Below are 19,208 nucleotides of genomic sequence, written 5' to 3'. Positions count from 1 at the left end.
GCCGAAAAATTGGAACTTTCACAGAGTTAGGCCTCATGTCCACGGGGAAAATCAGGCCCACTACGGATTCTCCATGTAGGATCCGTAGCGGGTCCCTCCTGCCCCGCGGACATGAGCGATGAAAAGAACAATTAATAAGAATTAACTTACCCGCAGCAAGCCGGGCACGTCTTCTCTTCCTCACGGCTGGATCTTCTTTCTTCGGCCGGCGGATGCACTCGGCACGCCGGCGGCATGCCGCGCGCATGCGCCGGGCACATCCGCCGAGCCGAAGCAAAAAGATCCTGCCGTGAGGAAGAGAAGATGTGCCTGGCCCGCTGCGGGTAAGTTATTCTTATTTTAGGTCCCGGGAGACCCGCCCGAAAATGGAGCATGTCGCGTTTTTTTACATGCTCCATTTAAAAAAAAATTCACTTTTATTGACCATCCGCGGGTATTTATCTACCCGCGGGTGGTCAATGCATCCCTATGGGGTGCGGATCCGCGGGCGGGAGAAGAGTTAAAATCCGCTGCGGATTTTAATTCTTCTTTTGCCCTTGGACATGAGGCCTTAGGGTGAAGAGGGTGGGGACTTCGAATTACTGTCTCAAGAGCTATTTGTGGATGATGAGGATGAGACACAGTTGTCTGTCAGTGAGGTTGTTGTCAGGGCAGGAAGTCTGAGGGAGGAGCAGACTGAGGAGTCAGAGGAAGAGCTGGTAGACGATGAGGTGACTAAACCCACCTGGTTTGCAAAGCCTACTGAAGACAGGGCTTCAGAGGGGAAGGCAACACCAGCAGCAGAACAGGTTTGGAAGAGGCAGTGGGGTGGCCAGGGGGAGAAGCAAGGCCAGAGCAAAAAATCCACCAACTGTTCCACACAGCACCCCCGCGTGACAAGCCTCCGTGCAGAGGGCTAGGTGTTCGAAGGCGTGGAGGTTTTTTATTGAGAGCGCGGATAACCGACAAACAGTGGTGTGCAACATGTGCCGCACCAAGATCAGCCGGGGAGCAACCACTAGCAGCCTGACCACCACCAGCATGCGCAGGCATATGATGGCTAAGCACCTCATGAGGTGGTACGAAGGCCATTCATCGCCTGTGGGTCATACCACTGCCTCTTCCCTAGTGTCACAACTCGGCACAGAAATACCATCCCCCTCCCAGGATTCAGGCACGAGCGCTTCCCGGCCTCCACCCACAACCTCACCTCCATGGTCCTCCACCAATGTATCCCAGCGCAGCGTTCAGCTGTCGCTAACACAATTGCTGAAACAAAAGCGGAAATACGTGGCCACCCAATCGCATGCACAAGCTTTAAACGTGCATATCGCACAACTACTTAGCCTGGAGATGCTGCCATACAGGCTAGTAGAAACGGAGGCTTTCCGCACCATGATGGCGGCGGCAGTCACTCAGTACTCGGTCCCCAGTGCCGTCCCCGCCCTACACCAGCACGTCTCCCGCAACATAAACTGTGCCCTCACCAATGCGGTTACTGGGAAGGTCCACTTAACCATCGACACCAGGACAAGTGCTGACGGGCAGGGGCACTACATCTCCCTGTCGACACATTGGGGGAACTTCGTGGAGGCTGGGACTGAGTCTGACCCTGGGTCCACCCACATGCTACCCACACCGAGGATTTTGGGTCCTACCTCGGTGAAGGTTTCTCCGGCTTATTATGCCACCTCCTCAAAACAACCCCCCTCCTCCTCCACCTCTCAATTACCACGTGTGAGCACATCGCCGGCAGTCGGAAGCTTGAGGCACTGCAGCACTGCGGTGGGCAACCGTCAGCAGGCTGTGCTGAAACTACTCAGCTTGGGAGACAAGAGGCGCACCAACCTCACACCACATAAACTATGTCCACCTACAAGTCTTTCTATAGTTTAATCCAATGCAATAGTTCTAGTTGGTTTGATACAATAATGGAGAATTGTATGGCTATACAAGAAAGGGATACTGATTGTTACATGCCTTTCTTCAAAATGCTGTGAAATGTCTATGGCTTTTGGTTATTGTAATTTGTACTATTTAAAAAACCTAATAAAAAGTGTTATTTAAAAATAATGTGAAAAAATAAAATCTTTTCCAAAAGTTTCCAAATTTTGGCACTTTTAATGAATATATACAAATTCTATCGGTCTATTTTTACCACCTAAATGAAGTACAATATGTGGTGAAAAATCCATTTCACAATCACTTGTATATGCAAAACCTTTACAGAGTTATTCTATGTTAAAGTGACACGTCAGATTTACAAAATTTGGCTCCATCACTATGGCGCAAAAGGGCTTGGTCACTATGGGGTTAAGTTATGGAAATCTAAGTTTAGCAGCAATATTATATGACATTTTAAGAAGAATAAAGAATCATAAAAATGTTTTCTTATAACTGAACAATATTACAAAGAAAAACATCTGAGTACGTTAAAAACTGCTTATAAACATTCAACACAAAATACAGCCTGAAAATATTAGTAATTCAATCTTATAAGGCTGGGTTCACACAGGAGGGACATGCCACGGAAAATCCACCGGCAATCTTAAGCCCAAGCTTAACCACCAAAGTAGACAAGATTTCCAAAAATCTTGTCCACACGCTGCGGAGAAGCCGCGCTGAAATTGACATGTCATGTGAAATTCAAAGTCACGGCATGTCAATTGTATCGCTATTTCTGCGGCGGCCATCTCTCATCTCTATGGGAAGAGATGGCCACAGCGGAATATAAGCAGCAAAGCTGCTTCAAAACCCGGGTCAAATGGTGCGAGTTTTCAAGCTGCACGTCTGACGCAGAAATCTTGCTGTATTTTTGTGCAAACCCACTGCAGTCATATCGCGAGATTTCTGTCCCATGTGACTGCAGTTTTAATAGCAAATTGGCCACGATTTGTTCTTGATCACCCATCTGCATCTTTCAGGCATGGAGTACACAAGATTTTTGAGCAGTTCACCTAAAACCATGTGATGCCCGGCATTGATGCCACTTTTGTTAGTGGGAGGTCTTTATAATATTTCGGTGGACACTTTCTGCCATAAGTTCTCCTTCAGATGTAAATCTGGTGACTGGGCTGACCAATCCATTTACTGGATGCTATTCCTCTGGAATTGCTGCTTCACGAGTTTTGACGGATGGGAGCATTATCATCCTGAAAGATGAAAACAAATCTTGGGCGCTTTGTTAATTTTCTTTCTCTAGTATTTCATAGTATTTTGGGCCAGTCATCATTTGTTATTTGATTCAATTGTGATGGTCAACTGGTCATTGAAAAGTACTTTTCCCCATTGTTGGGAAGACCAGTGGTGTCTTTTTGCTAAGGCCAACCTTCTTTTCCTTTGACAGCCGTTGTTTCGTTTTGGCATTACACCAGCGCAGTTCAGCTGTTCACATTTTGCGGCGTACTGTAACTGCGGAGCAAATCAATCCACAGGATTTGCTATACTCACGGAGCAATTCAGCTGATGTCCACTTTTAGTTTCTGAGAGTGAGCCTCTTCAAAACCATGTCATCCCTTGCTGATGAGCACTTTGGGCGACCAGACTGCGGTTGATCAGCAAAGCTTCCCATAGTTCTACGTCTCTGGATGATTCTAACAACTAAATGGATTGTATCCTGTGATAACCCTCCAAGATGGAAGGAAACAATGCTGTAATTTTCTCTGCCAAATAAAACTTTTATTTCATTTGCAGCGTGCTACAAACTAGTCAGTGGTACTTGCCGGCTCCAACTAAGGAGGAGCCAGTACGAAACTGTCTTTTTATATACTACTGTGGGAAAATGAATGCTGCACTGTGATTGGTTGCTATGGACAAGTACAGGAAGACAGTTTTTTTCCTTTTGGACAGTTTGATATATCTGCCCCTAAGAGCTTACAGTTTGTGAGACGGTGACCGGCAAGGTGCTGGAGGGCAGGTATGTGTCACCTAGGATGCTCTCCTATGCTGCCTTGGGGAGCGCTTGGGCAGATACGTGCCACCGAGCAGCCTGGGCTCGGTGGAGGAAGCCGGCAGTATAGTGTTAGTAGCATTAAGCTACTAACACGTTGTAGTGTGTAAGTGGCTCCAAGCCACATAATCCGGGCCGGCTTTTCCTGGAGTGACCAAAGCGAAGGGTGGGATGGTCACTCCCACGTACCAGGTGGGGCTGGTACCAGGCCTTATAAAGCCTGGGCCTACAGGGCCAGGAGGGAGAGCTGAGACCTCTGCAGGTCTGAGAGTCCTGGCTGGCTGTGTGCAGGAGCCATTTTGATTACCAGTGTGTAGACAGGAACGCTACATGTTTAGTAAGTGCTCAGACGAGCAGGATTTCCTTTATGTTTGCCTGATGTTAAGGCCTGTATTTTGCTTTGTTTGCTTGGAAATAAACCCAGGCAAAGCCCGGACTAAAGACTTTATCGCAAGTGTCACTGTCTCTGACTGCTTATGCCCAGGTTGCTACCGATCCTAAACGCTAATCCCTCACAAGTTATACCCCACTAAGTTCCCGCCAAAGAAATATTCACAGCCTGTGTTCTAATTGACCTTTAAAAGCTAGCATCTAATTTGTTACTTTTTCATCTGTATCCTACAACATGCTTATGATTGTTTATCCAAAGTTTTTATTAAGCATCTCCCAAGCTTTCAGTCAGGAAATAGGCCTTCAGTATAATAAATATACTGAATATAATTCAGTAATATATGCCATTCCAGTCGCGGCATCATAGAAGAATTTGGGAGTACAAATTTATGGTCATGTGCGATACCCTCAAGAATGTAATGAACTTCAGCCCGGGATTCTTGCATAAGTGGAAAATATAAAAGGTCTGAGGGAGGTCAAGAGGGATGTCCTCCTCCGAATCATAATTTTTTTTTCTTTTGCTTTAAAACTTCATAAAAATTCAAAACTTGACTTGTACTAATGTTGCCATCCACTAGGTGGTGCTGCATCTTCTTCCATGTGCAGGTTGAAGGAGAGATAAGACACATCATAAAACTGTCCTGTGCTCAGAGGACTGGTTTACGATGTATGTCTCCGCTGTTTTGTTTTAGGTTGTGAGGGCAAAACAATCCCACGTTTCTGTGTGTGAACATTTATTTAGATCAAGAGGAATGTGTTCTCCTCCCCTCTTCATCTGTATGTTATAATTTTGTGGCATCTAAACTAGTTTCATTCAATAGCCTCAGGGGGCGAGATATGTTAGCTTGCTGTAACATCATGCATTTTTGTTAGCCATTAAAAGGTATCATATCTACAAGATTACTTGCTTTCTCTCACTGAGAACAATCACACATTGCTCTACTGGCTAACACCGGACCAAACCTTCTTATCACTAATGTACACATAAGAAGATAGAATTACTACCTCAACAGCACCACTTATTGGAAACATTCTTACAATAAATTTCTGAATTCTTATGGGAAAAACAAAAAAATGATTGGGAAGAGGACAACCGTCTTGACCTCCTTCAGACCTTTCTATTCCCCACTTATGTAAGAAACCCAGGCTGAGGTTCATTCTATTTTTGAGGGTGTCAAACATGGCCATAAACTTATACTCTCAAATTCTTCTGTGACGCTGTGACTTGAAGTTGCCCTTCGGTATGAAAACTCTCATCTACTCTATGCCATGTCCGTGACCACAAAAAATGTTTTGGCACAGGTAATTCCATTTTTTCCTCTCCAATTGAGTGTCAATGAGATCTCATCCTGGCTCTTGACAAAGATCTGTTTAGAACGAAACGTCGCTGTGCCATTTCTGCTGTACTGCTGCATCTGTATATTGCTGCTTGTGGGACCAACATGGAATAAAGTTCCTTTTATCTGAAATGGACTGCCGTGGATGCTGCCTCATTATATGTTTGTTTTCCTCCTCTTGTATGAATTGAAACTAGGCAGTTCAATCTTCCCATGGTGGCTTCTTGGCGTCCTCTTCTTCACAATATAGTAAAATATATATATATATATATATATATATATATATATATTTTATATATATATTTTCACGGCACACATATTCTATGTTGCTATTATCTTATGTTTTTGTCAAGGATGACTCCTGTGACAACAGGCGTCTCATTATCAGTTCCTGGTCTCGTAGGTGGTTATAGTACTCCAATCAGCGTTTAACATACCAGAGAGCAATTACCTGGACCTTGGTTACTTGCTTCTTAAGAGAACAGCAACTTACATGATTTATTCTTGTTACACTATATACTCACTGCACATAAATATATCAACTTTTAACCCCTTAATGACATGGCCTATTTTGGCGTTGAGGACCAAACGATTTTTGGTATTTTTTCATCTCCATTTTTCAACAGCCATAACTTTTTTATTTTTCCGTTGACGCGGCCTTATAAGGGCTTGTTTTTGCGTGGCGACCTGTAGTTTTTGTTGGTACCATTTTTGGGTACATAGACTACATTGTAAAACTTTTATTATTTTTTTTTTATGATCCTAAGGAGAGAAAACGCATTAATTCTGCCATAGATCTTTGGTTTTTTTTTTAGAGCGTTAATTATGCAGCATAAATGACACACTACATTTTTTCTGTGAGTCGGTACGGTTACGATACCAAAATTGTTATTTTTTTAGGTTTTTCCACTTTTCCACAATAAAAGCCCTTTTTTTGGAAATTATTTTCTTCTGAACTCACTGCATTCAAAGTCCTGTAACTTTTTTATTTTTCCATGGATGGAGCTCTGTGAGGGCTTATTGTTTGCAAGACGAGCTGTAGTTTTTATTGGTACCATTTTGAGGTACATACTTTTTTTAAAATCACTTTTATTGCGTTTTTTGAGATGCAGAATGCTAAACATTAGCATTTTGCCTCAGTTTTTCTTTAACACTTTTTGCCATGCAGGATAAAAAGCATGTTCAATGTATTGTACGCGTCGATACCAAATATTTGGGATTTTTTATGCTAATATAAAAAAAAAGCATAAAAAAAGGGTTTTTAACTTTTTTTTTTACATTTTTATTTTTTGATCTTTATTTTTCTCTTTTTTTTACACCATCTATGTCCCTCTGAGGGACTTTCACCACAGCACTGCAGATCGCTACGATAAGGCATGGCAGGACTTCTCTCCTGCCATGCCTTATCGCTTATTACAGCGATCTTAGGCTATGGCAATACAGGACGCCGGTATCGCGAGAGCGCGCTCCCTCTGTGAATCCTTTCCCTGCCGCGATCTAGTTAGATCGCGGCAGGGAAGGGGTTAACGGCGGGTGGGTGCAACTCTGATGCCCCCCGCTGTCGCAGCGGGACGCCGGCTATCACTGACAGCCAGCTCCCACTGCGGGATAGTGTGAGATCTGCTATGATCTCGCGTTATCCCTATGACGTAAGGGTACGTCATTTTGCGGGAAGTACCCCGCTCCCATGGGCGGGAAGGGGTTAAAGTTTTACACATTATATTGTAACCTCTAAATTTTAAAGTTCTGCGCAACACAACACTTTATCTTCCAGATCAGCCCTATGACTGCTACTCTTAATATTTCAATATATGTTAACTCAATATATGTTACACAAATATGTATTCTCCATTGTCTCCACTGTTTTGTGATCACCTCTGCTGTTATTCCACGCAAACCTATTACTCTCCTTCCCGACCCCAAACTAAACTGTTCTACATGGGCAGGTTACCTTACCTAACACTGGGAGAAGGGCATGAACGCCCTGGGCTCTTTTTAGGAGTCCACACCCTTTTCCCATACAAGGTAACACCCCGTAGGGTATCCCCTCGCTGGAACCTATGGCAGCTGTGCTATCCCTGGGTAGGAGAAAGAGTATGCGTGTGTTTCCATGAGACAAGCAGAAGCAGAACACAATATTGTAAAGGTGTTTGAAAAACATTTCAAAGTACAGTCCATCCTTGTTCAGCTGTCCATAATTCATGCAGAATGCACTCTTTGTAAGCGAACTGTACTTGCTGCTTTGCTCTATGGTTCAAAAGCTTCATAGATCAGGTCAACCAGTATGATAATCATCATGGAGATTTCTCCTTGGAGAGGATACTGGAGGGACAACAATTCCACAATGTTAGAAGAACACTTATAAATGTTAGTCCTTTTAAAGTTTGAATTGTCTGTTTCTCAGTGTCAGGGTTGACACCCACTGGCGATATTTTCTTTCTTGCACTGTGAGAGCACGTGAAAACTCCCGCCTCGCAGCGCAAGAAAGACTCCGAAATAGGACCGGGATATCGCCAATCTTTTCAATGGGGCCAGCGGAGTGTGAACTTTTATGCTGGACCATCAGCTGTTCATACAGCGACCTATATCTTCGCCCAATCTTTTTCAGCTGTGTTATAGTCCTCTTTTCCTGGATGTCTAATGTCTTAGCATAAGTTGCTTGCGAAGATTTTCATTTTTAATGTTAACTTGTATAAACTTTGTACACTTTTCCAGTCCAGCAACTGTGTGCATATGCGAAAATGTTCTGTCATCTGTTACTACTGTGTCTGTATAGTCTAAATTATCAAGACTCTTATAAGTCAATCTATTGCAATCAGCGCATCTGACAGGAGTGCTTTCTGTCTCCTGGACTATCTGCCTAGTGGGCGTTTAAACACATACTTCCCTTTCTCTCTCATTTCCCAGTGAGCCTTCCATGATCCACCTGGTTATTACTTATCTTCAGGTGTATCCTGCAAAATCATATACAAATGTCATCACATAGGTGGATGCTCCCCCCCTTTGTCTATGTACAGCCGTCTGGGGCTGATACCACCCCAGTGGCGTCACGACGGGTCACTAGGCAAAAAAATCCACCTCCATCTTGTACCATCTGGGGCTGATACCACCCCAAAGTGACCAAGATGGGTGATGATACAAATCTTATTGGTAATACTCACGGTTTTATTATAATGTCTCAATTCGTTGTCATACGCAGGTCACCATACCCAGGTCACGATTGTGAATAATCTGAATCCCACCTATCTCAGGACAAAAAAAAACTTTTTATCACTCAGAGAAACAATAAAATTTTAGCCAGCCAGCATCCATGCCATACATTATGTATACGTATGGAAAATGGGGGCAACTCAACTGCTATTCATACATTAGTGACATAAGTGCAGAACAATCTTATTAGTACATTGAGTCATTTTCAATTCACTGTCTCTGACATGGTGAAATTGGTTTACATATATACATGCATTATTCTGGGGAATCGTCAGCTCCTGAAGACCTACAGGCACTTTACAGCAATTTATCAAATATGTCTTACTTACAAAAATGATAAAAGCCCACTAGGAATTCAATTTAATATTGAAATAATTATTTATATATATATATATATATATATATATTCTCCCCCATTTGTGCTTGCAGCAATAAACTCATATTATATATATATATATATTCTGGTCTTTAAGAAGTCAATTGGCAGTCTACCAAAAGTGAGGTTATCTTCTACGTACGGGTTTTGGGTAAATTTTCTTGTCGTGTCTGACAATGCACTCATCAACAGTAAGTTAGTCAAATAACTGCTTCTTTAAGTTTCTGAAAGCTAGCTAATTTAACTGCACTGTATCTTAAGTTGCGTTACATATAACAGTCAAGTTAGTCTTGTGATCTGGGTTGTTACATAGCGTGCATGTGACATGTATGTATATATCTGCAGGCTGTTCCCGTCTGTGTCGTCAGTCTGTTTAATGCTTAAAAGGTCTTATTCCCTCAGTCAAAGGGAGTCTCTTTACACACATAATTCTGTCATCACATATACAATAGTCATTGACACATTTAGACATATCATAAAATTGTCAGTCTCAGACGTCGCATCTAGCGACATCAATACAGGAAAAGTTACACAAAGAAATTTCACAGACACAGGATGAGCACATATAAAGCAAGTCACAATTCACTGGTGCACTTCAAATTGCATCACGTTACACACCAAACCACAGAACAGTGAGCAGAGCTCAGGAGACAGGCAGTAACACAGTGGGTTACTTACCGCGGTCTTCCTGTGTCCTGGTCTCCGCCTCTGGAGCGTCCGTGGCTAGGGGTGCTGTTGTGAGGCCCGCTTCATTCTCCACCAAAAATGTTAAGGCTAAAAAATATATAGCCGTGTTGGGACAGCTAAGTCTAACCTAGTGAATGACGTCATATGATCACCTCATGTGAGCAGTTCATTCCCTTTAAAAATAAAAGAATTTCAACTAAAAGGAAACCAATGTGGCTCGACAAGACGGTTAAAGAAGATTAAAATCGATAAATCGCCAGGCCCAGATGGAATACACCCAAGGATACTAAGGGAACTAAGTGATGAGTTAGCTAGGCCGCTATACCTAATATTTCTAGACACTATCAAGACCGGTGTTGTACCATTGGATTGGCGCATTGCCAACGTGGTTCCAATTTACAAAAAGGGGACCAAAAGTGAGCCTGGCAACTACAGGCCGGTAAGTCTCACTTCAGTAACGGGAAAAATTTTCAGGGGGATTCTGAGAGACACCATCGATGAGCACCTCAAGGAGAACAAGGGAATAACTCCTCCCCAGCATGGATTCATGAAGGGTCGCTTATGTCAGACAAATCTGATCAGTTTCTACGATGAAGTAAGCTCTAAGCTGGACTTGGGAGAATCTATTGATCTCGTATATCTGGACTTCTCTAAAGCCTTTGACACCGTGCCACATAATAGGCTAATATACAAAATGAGGCAGCTCGGATTTGGTGAAAACGTGTGTAATTGGGTTAAAAAATTGGCTCAATGATAGAAAGCAGAGGGTGGTAATAAATGGCTCATACTCTGATTGGGCCACAGTCACTAGTGGGGGGCCACAGGGTTCAGTATTAGGCCCCATTCTGTTCAATATATTTATCAACGACCTGATAGAGGGGCTGCACAGCAAAATTTCAATATTTGTAGATGACACAAAATTATACAATATAATTAATGCAACGGAGGACAATGTGCGGCTACAAACTGACCTAGATAAGCTGGGGGCTTGGGCAGAAAAATGGCAAATGAAGTTCAATGTTGATAAATGTAAGGTTATGCACATGAGCAGCAAGAATGGATGTTACCAATATACACTTAATGGGGTACTGCTAGGGAAAAGCGATATGGAAAAAGACCTGGGGGTACTAGTGGATTGTAGACTAAACTGGAGTAACCAATGCCAATCAGCTGCTGAAAAGGCAAATAAAGTTTTGGGATGCATTAAAACAGGTATAGGGGCAAAGGACAAGAACATTATCCTTCCATTATACAAGGCACTAGTCAGGCCCACATGGAATACTGTGTATAGTTCTGGTCACCGGTGCTGAGGAAAGATGTTACGGTATTGGAGGGGGTTCAAAGAAGAGCGACTAAGCTAGTACATGGAATGAAGGGACTGGAATACCCAGAGAGGCTATCAAAATTGGGACTATTTACTCTAGAAAAAAGAAGGTTAAGAGGCGACCAAATAACCATGTATAAGTACCTGAGGAGGGGTCACTACAAGGATCTCTCCCCGAATCCGTTTATACCCAGGACTACGACGGTAACAAGAGGGCATCCGCTACACTTAGAAGAATGCAGGTTTCATCACCAACATAGAAAAGGGTTCTTTACTGTTAGAGCAGTTAGACTGTGGAACTCTCTGCCTGAGGAAGTGGTGATGGCAAAATCCTTAGAGGAGTTTAAAAGGGGACTTGATGTCTTTCCGGAGAGGAAGGATATTATAGGCTATAAATCTAAGGTTATTTGTTAATCTGGGTATACAGGCAGGTAGGAACTATTAGGGGTTGATCCAGGGAACAGTCTGATTGCCATTAGGGAGTCGGGAAGGAATTTTTTTCCCCAAAAGGGCTAATTGGCTTGTGCTCTTGGTTTTTTTTTTGCCTTCCTCTGGATCAACAAAACAGGAGGCTAACCAGGCAGGACTAGATGGACATAGTCTTCATTCAGCCTTACAAACTATGTTACTATGTCATATGATGGAGGAATTACATAACAGAGCCCACACAGTTACAGGTTCAGCAAAGAATTCCCACGTGATAGATACCAGGCATCTTTATTTATAACCCCCTTCCATTGGGGTGTCACAACATCATTGGACAATTAACAGTTTAATAGTTTCTAAATTCCAAGAAATTTCGTAGTTCATTGGACAGTTCTCAATCCTTCATTTGCATACTCTTCAAGAAACCTTTAAGTCGCAGTGAATAACCTCTTAAAAATGTTCCAAGTTGCGCAGTACAAACTTCTTAAAGTTTTTATCTCATCTTAGCATGTGTATCCCTGTACATAGCTAAGAACATGGTCATGTGGTTACATTCCATGATTATTCTGTGGCGCAGGTGATAATTCAAACATCACTTATATACACACACATTATATTTATATACACACATATATATATATATATATATATATATATACACACACACACAGTCCATGATTACTTCATATTTTATTATTACATTATTCTATCAGTTAATAAGGGCATCAACGCTGCCTCTTAGTTATATCTTCATATTCTTGATACAGCTTCTAAGCCAAAATGTGGAACCTTCTTGATATCCTTATCTTATCTTGATATAGATATGTCTCTCGGTACATACAGAAATTAGACAAGTTGATTTCTGGTATATTCAATGGTGTCTGCTACTGCAAAGTTTAAATTCATACAATGTATTAATATAAATTATCCATAATCAAATATTTTCCATTACAGTAGATATGTAAGTTTACCTTGCACTATTAAAAGGGGTTGTATTAGATGTAAACTCCATATTCACTGAATGGACGCTGCGTTAGACCTCCTTCTGGCCTTCAGAACTGCAGCAATTCATTGTGACGTAGATAATAATAATCTTTATTTATATAGCGCCACATTTTCCACAGCGCTTACAAAACAGGGGGGACACAGCAGAGCGAGATGTCGCGAGGAGGTGAGCGCCGGGTCACTGCAGGGGCACAAGTCGCACCCCGCTGCAAGAATTCTCGCAGCGCGATCTGACCCGGCGGTCTGCAGGAGGCCTTACTTGCACCATTAATGACTTGTCGTTGAATCTTCTCTTCACACTGGTGTAAACCTGAGGAATTCATGAAGCATTTGTGTTTTCGCAGATCCCACGGCAGCCGGCTGCCATAATCATTGAGAAATTTAATATAAAAAACAACTAATGGGTTTGGCCATCGGCACTCAGGGTGCAAACATCAAAGAAGCTAGAGAAATTACAGGAGTGACAGAGATATATGTAGAGAAACATACAAAGCGGGCTCGCTCCATAGGAACCCCATGCTCATCCGCCATACATATACATTACGTCAGTTTATGTATTTGTGAAACAAAGCCAGTCAGCGTGTCTTATGGCCCATTTACACCTAACGATTGTTGTGCAAAATTGGTTCAAACTAATGAAAATGCACGATAATCGTTATATCTAAACACGAAGCTATCTCACATTTTTCATTTGTCACTCAGTTTCAGCCTACAGACAAATCATCGCTGGTTCGCTCATTTCTCGTTCCATCTAATAAACGCTATCCGCTCAGTGTTTGACATAGAATGGGAAGTGCTGAGCAAGACGTTGTCATTAAGGATGAAGAATGAAGAAGTCCGCAAACAACTTGAGGTATGTAGATTTTCCTATCCTAAACCTGAGGAATTCATAAAGTATTTGTGTTTTCGCAGGGCCGAAGACAACGATCATCCAGATTCCAGGAGAAGTTCAGTGTGCATTAAGATCTAATGGCTTTAGCCATCGACACTCATGGCACAAATATAAAAGGAGCGAGGAAAATTCTGGGCATGACGACTACTAACTGAGAGGTCATACGTGTACATTTCATATTTATGGGGAGGTAAGAAGTACCGTATTTTTCGTCTTATAAGACGCACCGGTCTATAAGACGCACCCCCGATTAGAGCCGGAAAATGGGTGAAAAAAAAAATTACTCACCCTCCCCCGGCGGGCGGCGGCGTTCGGCGGTGGGCGGCGGGTGGGCGGCAGCGGCGGCATTCAGCGCTGCAGGCTGTCGCTTCCTCCTGGTCCACGGCAGAGCATTACTTTCTGGACGCGGGGCTTAAAAATCCCCGCCTCCAGAAAGCTACTACTGTGATTGGCTAACACACCGTCAGCCAATCACAGCCATTCAATGACATCATTGAATGGCTGTGATTGGCTGAAGGCGGACGTGTGTTAGCCAATCACAGCCATTCAATGATGTCATTGAATGGCTGTGATTGGCTGACGGCGTGTGTTAGCCAACACAGTATTAGCTTTCTGGAGGCCGGGATTTCAAGCCCCGCGTCCAGAAAGCAATGCTCTGCTGGGGACCAGGAGGGAGCGACAGCCTGTAGCAGCGCCGCAGAACACCGGGAGAGGTGAGTAATGATTTTTTTTGGCTAATTTTCGGCACATTCGCTTTATAAGACGCAGGAACTTCCCCCCCCCCCCCCGCTTTGGAGGCGGAAAAAGTGCGTCTTATAGAGCGAAAAATACGGTAATCTGGAAATGACCTAGATTTACTCATGGGTTGAGCCCAAAACCTGGAGAAATACCGATTGCACTTTGTGTTGACTCTGACTATATAACTCTGATTTTCAAATGATTTACTTGTTTAGGACAAGGACACTACTTGAATTTAAAGAAAAGACAATGCTGGTTCCGTGCAGCTTGGTAGGTTTGTAAGTTAATCTTGCACTATTAAAAGGCTTTTATTAGATGTAAACTCCATAATCACTGAATGGACGCTGCGTTAGACCTCCTTCTGGCCTTCAGAACTGCAGCAATTCATATTCCGCATGCGCTTACAAAACAGGGGGTACACAGCAGAGCGAGACGCCGCGAGGAGATGAGCGCCGGGTCACTGCAGGGGAACATGTTGCATCCCGCTGCAAGAATTCTAGCAGCGGGATCCGACCTGGCCGTCTGCAGGAGGCCTTACTTGCGTTATTAAAGACTTGGTGTTAAATCTTCTCTCCACCCTGTTGTAAACCTGAGGAATTCATGAAGCATTTGTGTTTTCGCAGATCCCACGGCAGCCGGCCGCCATAGTCATTGAGAAATTTAATATAAAAAAAAACCATCTAATAGGTTTGGCCATCGGCGCTCAGGGTGCAAACATCAAAGAAGCTAGAGAAATTACAGGAGTGACGGAGATATATGTAGAGAAACATACAAATCTGGCTCGCTCCATAGGAACCCCATGCTCATCCGCCATACATATACATTATGTCAGTTTATGTATTTGTGAAACAAAGCCAGTCAACGGGTCTTATGGCCCATTGACATCTAACGGTTGTTGTGCAAAATTGGTTCAAACTAATGAAAATGCACGATAATCGTTATATCTAAACACGAAGCTATCTCACATTTTTCATTTGTCACTCAGTTTTAGCCTACAGACAAATCATTGCTGGTTCGCTCACTTCTTGCTCCATCAAATAAACGCTACCCGCTCAGTGTTTTACGTAGAATGGGAAGCGCTGAGCAAGAAGTTAGCAATTCTCAGCGATATGTCTGTCTAAACGTTCTGCACAAGCACCAACAAGCGGCGATGTCACTCGCTCGTGCGCTAGTTGAAATGAGACGTCCCGTGTAAATGGGGGGTAAGACTCACATTTTTGTTAATTTATGTTGTATAAGCTTTATCTTACGTCTTTACAGTCTGCCAATGAAATTACTATTAAAAAAACAAACATGAGGACCAACATCCACTCCCGAAGGCTTCAGACAAAATTGTCATTAAGGAAGAAGTCCGCAAACAACTTGAGGTATGTAGATTTTCCTATCCTAAACCTGAGGAATTCATAAAGTATTTGTGTTTTCGCAGGGCCGAAGACAACGATCATCCAGATTCCAGGAGAAGTTCAGTGTGCATTAAAGGGGTTGTCCCGAGGCAGCAAGTGAAGTTATACACTTCTGTATGGCCATAATAATGCACTTTGTAATATACATTGTGCATTAATTATGAGCCATACAGAAGTTATAAAAAGTTTTTTACTTACCTGCTCCGTTGCTAGCGTCCTCGTCTCCATGGTGCCGACTAATTTTTGGCCTCCGATGGCCAAATTAGCCGCGCTTGCGCAGTCCGGGTCTTCAGCAGTCTTCTATGGAGCCGCTCGTGCCAGAGAGCGGCTCCGTGTAGCTCCGCCCCGTCACGTGCCGATTCCAGCCAATCAGGAGGCTGGAATCGGCAGTGGACCGCACAGAAGAGCTGCGGTCCACGGAGCAAGAGGTTCCCGGCGGCCATCTTCACAGGTAAGTATAGAAGTCACCGGAGCGCGGGGATTAAGGTAAGCGCTCCGGTAAGCTGTCTGTACGTCCCTGCATCGGGGTTGTCTCGCGCCGAACGGGGGGGGGGGGTTGAAAAAAAAAAAACCCGTTTCGGCGCGGGACAACCCCTTTAAGATCTAATGGCTTTAGCCAACAGCACTCATGGCGCAAATACAAAAAAGAGTGAGGAAAATTCTGGGCATGACGACTATTAAGTTAGAGGTCATACGTGTACATTTCATATTTATGGGGAGGTAAGAACTAATCTGGAAATGACCTAGATTTACTCATAGGTTGAGCCCAAAACCTGCAGAAATATCGATTGCACTTTGTGTTGACTGACTATATAACTCTGATTTTCAAATGATTTACTTGTTTAGGACAAGGACGCTGTAAAGAAAGCGAGGGCGTTACTACAATTTACTGAAGATACAATCCAGGTTCCTCGAAATTTAGCAGGTATGTAAGGCACATCCGCAGTACAGAAAAAAAAAAGAAGAAATGACCGGTAAGCAGTGTCACCTGCAGCAGGCACGGGCACGTCACAGCGGGGAGGAGGCAAAAACTGGGGCGGGGTCGAACACAGCTTGATGCTCGTTCAGTATTAGCATACTCGATGGTGCTCGTTACTCGAACGAGCATGAAGCTCGGCAGAGTATGTTCGCTCAACTCTATTTTTGACGCATATGTGATGTTTGATTTTGACTTAAATTCTATTGCATTTCAATATAACTTTTTTTTCAATTTTCATTTGGATTGATAGATATGTGACAAATCTATAGCAGTCACTGAAAATGATTATCTATCCACTTTTATATGTTGGTACATCTCCTGAAGCCCGTAGGATGGAGGTTTACAAACACATGTGGATTTCCAAATTTTTATATATTGCTTGATATATCTTCATTTAATGATTTTGGTTCAGAGAAATACATATGCCTCTTATCATAGATATGCTACTATTTATAATGACAGTGAAATGAACTATTTGGTCTCTAGGTAAAATATTTTGCTATACCAATATGTTTGACCCTAACCAACTATGGTATGGTGATCCGTATGTTTGGATCACATATTATATTGAACAGAAAAAAGTGGAGTGCAGCACAACCTTGTTAGTGAAGAAGTGTGGATATACTCTTGGTGCACGTTCCTCAGCAATGGATCCGGGCTCGTAGATCCTCAGACAAAGCAGGAGAGTTTCAAAAGGAGGACCAGCACACTGGATAACTTTACTCAGGAAATTCTTCTTTTATTCCCCAGTATAAGAGCATAAAAAGACTGCAACGTTTCGACCTCACATACTAGGTCTTTATCAAGCATGCAGTACTAGGGCAATAAGCCCCTGTTAAATAGACAATTTAAGACAACACCCATAGATACAACATTAAACACACCCACACACATAAAACATATGATTGGTCCAGTTTAGAGAGTCAGCAGCTGCAGTCAATATATAATAATAGCATATTAGTAACAATTGAGGGCTTACACATGTCTCCACGGTATATTGTGCCGAGTATGGTGTCCTCCGTAGTAAAGCACGCCCCCTTTCCTGTGGCCTCCAACCAGAGATCTGCCAGGAACCATACTAGTGCCTAAAAACGTACTGGGCATGCACCAAAAACAATACCATAGCAACCAGTGTCATAGGATAGAGCCGGAAGTGACGCGGCGCGCCAGAAGTGACGCGGTGCGTCGGACCCTGCATCAACACATGGAATACAGCTCAATAAAGGGCCGGAAGTGACATGACGCGCCGGAGATGACACAGCGCGTCACCATACACACTAGTGCTTCAGAATGTAACTTTAATAAATACCGGAAGTAACACGGCATACCGGAAGTGACACAAGGTGCCCACACATACATCCCCACATAGAGGATGTCAATGCCCACACTTGACTTTCTGTTACTACAGCGCATGCGCTCCCCCAACAGATGAGCAAAGTGTCTAAAGGATCAGTGTTAACACTGTAATGAGTCAATTCCATAACGCCAACAATTGTGTAAGTCATTAAAAGTATACTATGTATATACCTGCATATACTATGTATATTAAAGGGAATTGTTGCAATAAACACCCTTTATTGTTATGTGTGTCCGCAGAATAAACATTTCAAATTCAGGCGCTCAAACGCCAATGTTAAATAAGACTTGGTGGAGAGTCAGGGATGTCAGGGGTATTGAAGGGCGTACCCAATACACGCATATATGGCTATCTGAGCTGTACAAACCTCAGGATTTCAGGAGCTGGGTTAATAGGGGTGCCTGGTATGTCTCACAGATATTATCAGGAGGAGAGAGGAAGTTGTTCACCCAACCGCTGACGGAGTATGATATAGCACGCACACAATTTTTTAAACATCTGTAATTAAGGCATGCATACCAGGCCGAGTGGGATGTTCCAAAAATGAATGTTCATAAGTTTATGTTGGCTGATGTAATTGGTAGAGTGACTGTCACTGCGGGAAAGATATCGCTACTATATACCCAGAAACAACACTGTTCAGGCTCAAAGAAGAGTCAGAATTAAAGACAGGTGGGAGGCAGACCTTATAGACCTGTAGAGGACGATACCAGGTCAAGTGCTGCATTTGCTACCCAAATTATCCCTAGGAGAAACACATAGACTGTCCTAGATATATTTAATATGTAGTAGTAAGCGTTGATCCCCTGTGTACAAGATGTAAAATTTACCCTGGTGGTCTAATTCACAAGATGTGGAGATACCCAAAATTGAATAGATACTGGAGCGAGGTGTATTCTCTGATTGATAATGTCTAGAAAATCAGTTTGAAATTTGAACCGCTGGTTGGCATACTCTGCTATATTCACATACCAATACCAGAGCCAGAACAGACAACTCATTTTACCAACCTTAGGAGGATGGAAGGCTGAATGAGCTGGCTACCTGAACCATGCGGGGATTTGAACCCACAACCTTCAGGGAATGAGTGAGAGCTTAGGCCTGCATTCTGCTGCTTAAAACACTGGTGGCTGCATGGAAGGTTGGGCCATCAATT

General features: G+C 43.1%; 1 long non-coding RNA gene across 1 annotated transcript in view; it reads right to left on the bottom strand.

Moving 5' to 3' along the window:
• Positions 1 to 1,857: 1,857 nt before the first annotated feature.
• Positions 1,858 to 19,208, bottom strand: part of LOC136580695 (uncharacterized) — a 76,519-nt gene continuing 59,168 nt past the window's right edge. The window contains exons 6-7 of the long non-coding RNA XR_010786999.1: positions 8,817 to 8,897; positions 1,858 to 3,131 (exon numbers count right to left, since the gene is read on the bottom strand). This is a non-coding gene — a long non-coding RNA (uncharacterized lncRNA). The remainder of the gene's footprint in view (positions 3,132 to 8,816; positions 8,898 to 19,208) is intronic.

The sequence above is a fragment of the Eleutherodactylus coqui genome, chromosome 10 (genome assembly GCF_035609145.1).
Source record: "Eleutherodactylus coqui strain aEleCoq1 chromosome 10, aEleCoq1.hap1, whole genome shotgun sequence".
NCBI classification, from domain to species: Eukaryota; Metazoa; Chordata; class Amphibia; order Anura; family Eleutherodactylidae; genus Eleutherodactylus; species Eleutherodactylus coqui.
This window is presented reverse-complemented; position numbering and strand designations above follow the sequence as displayed.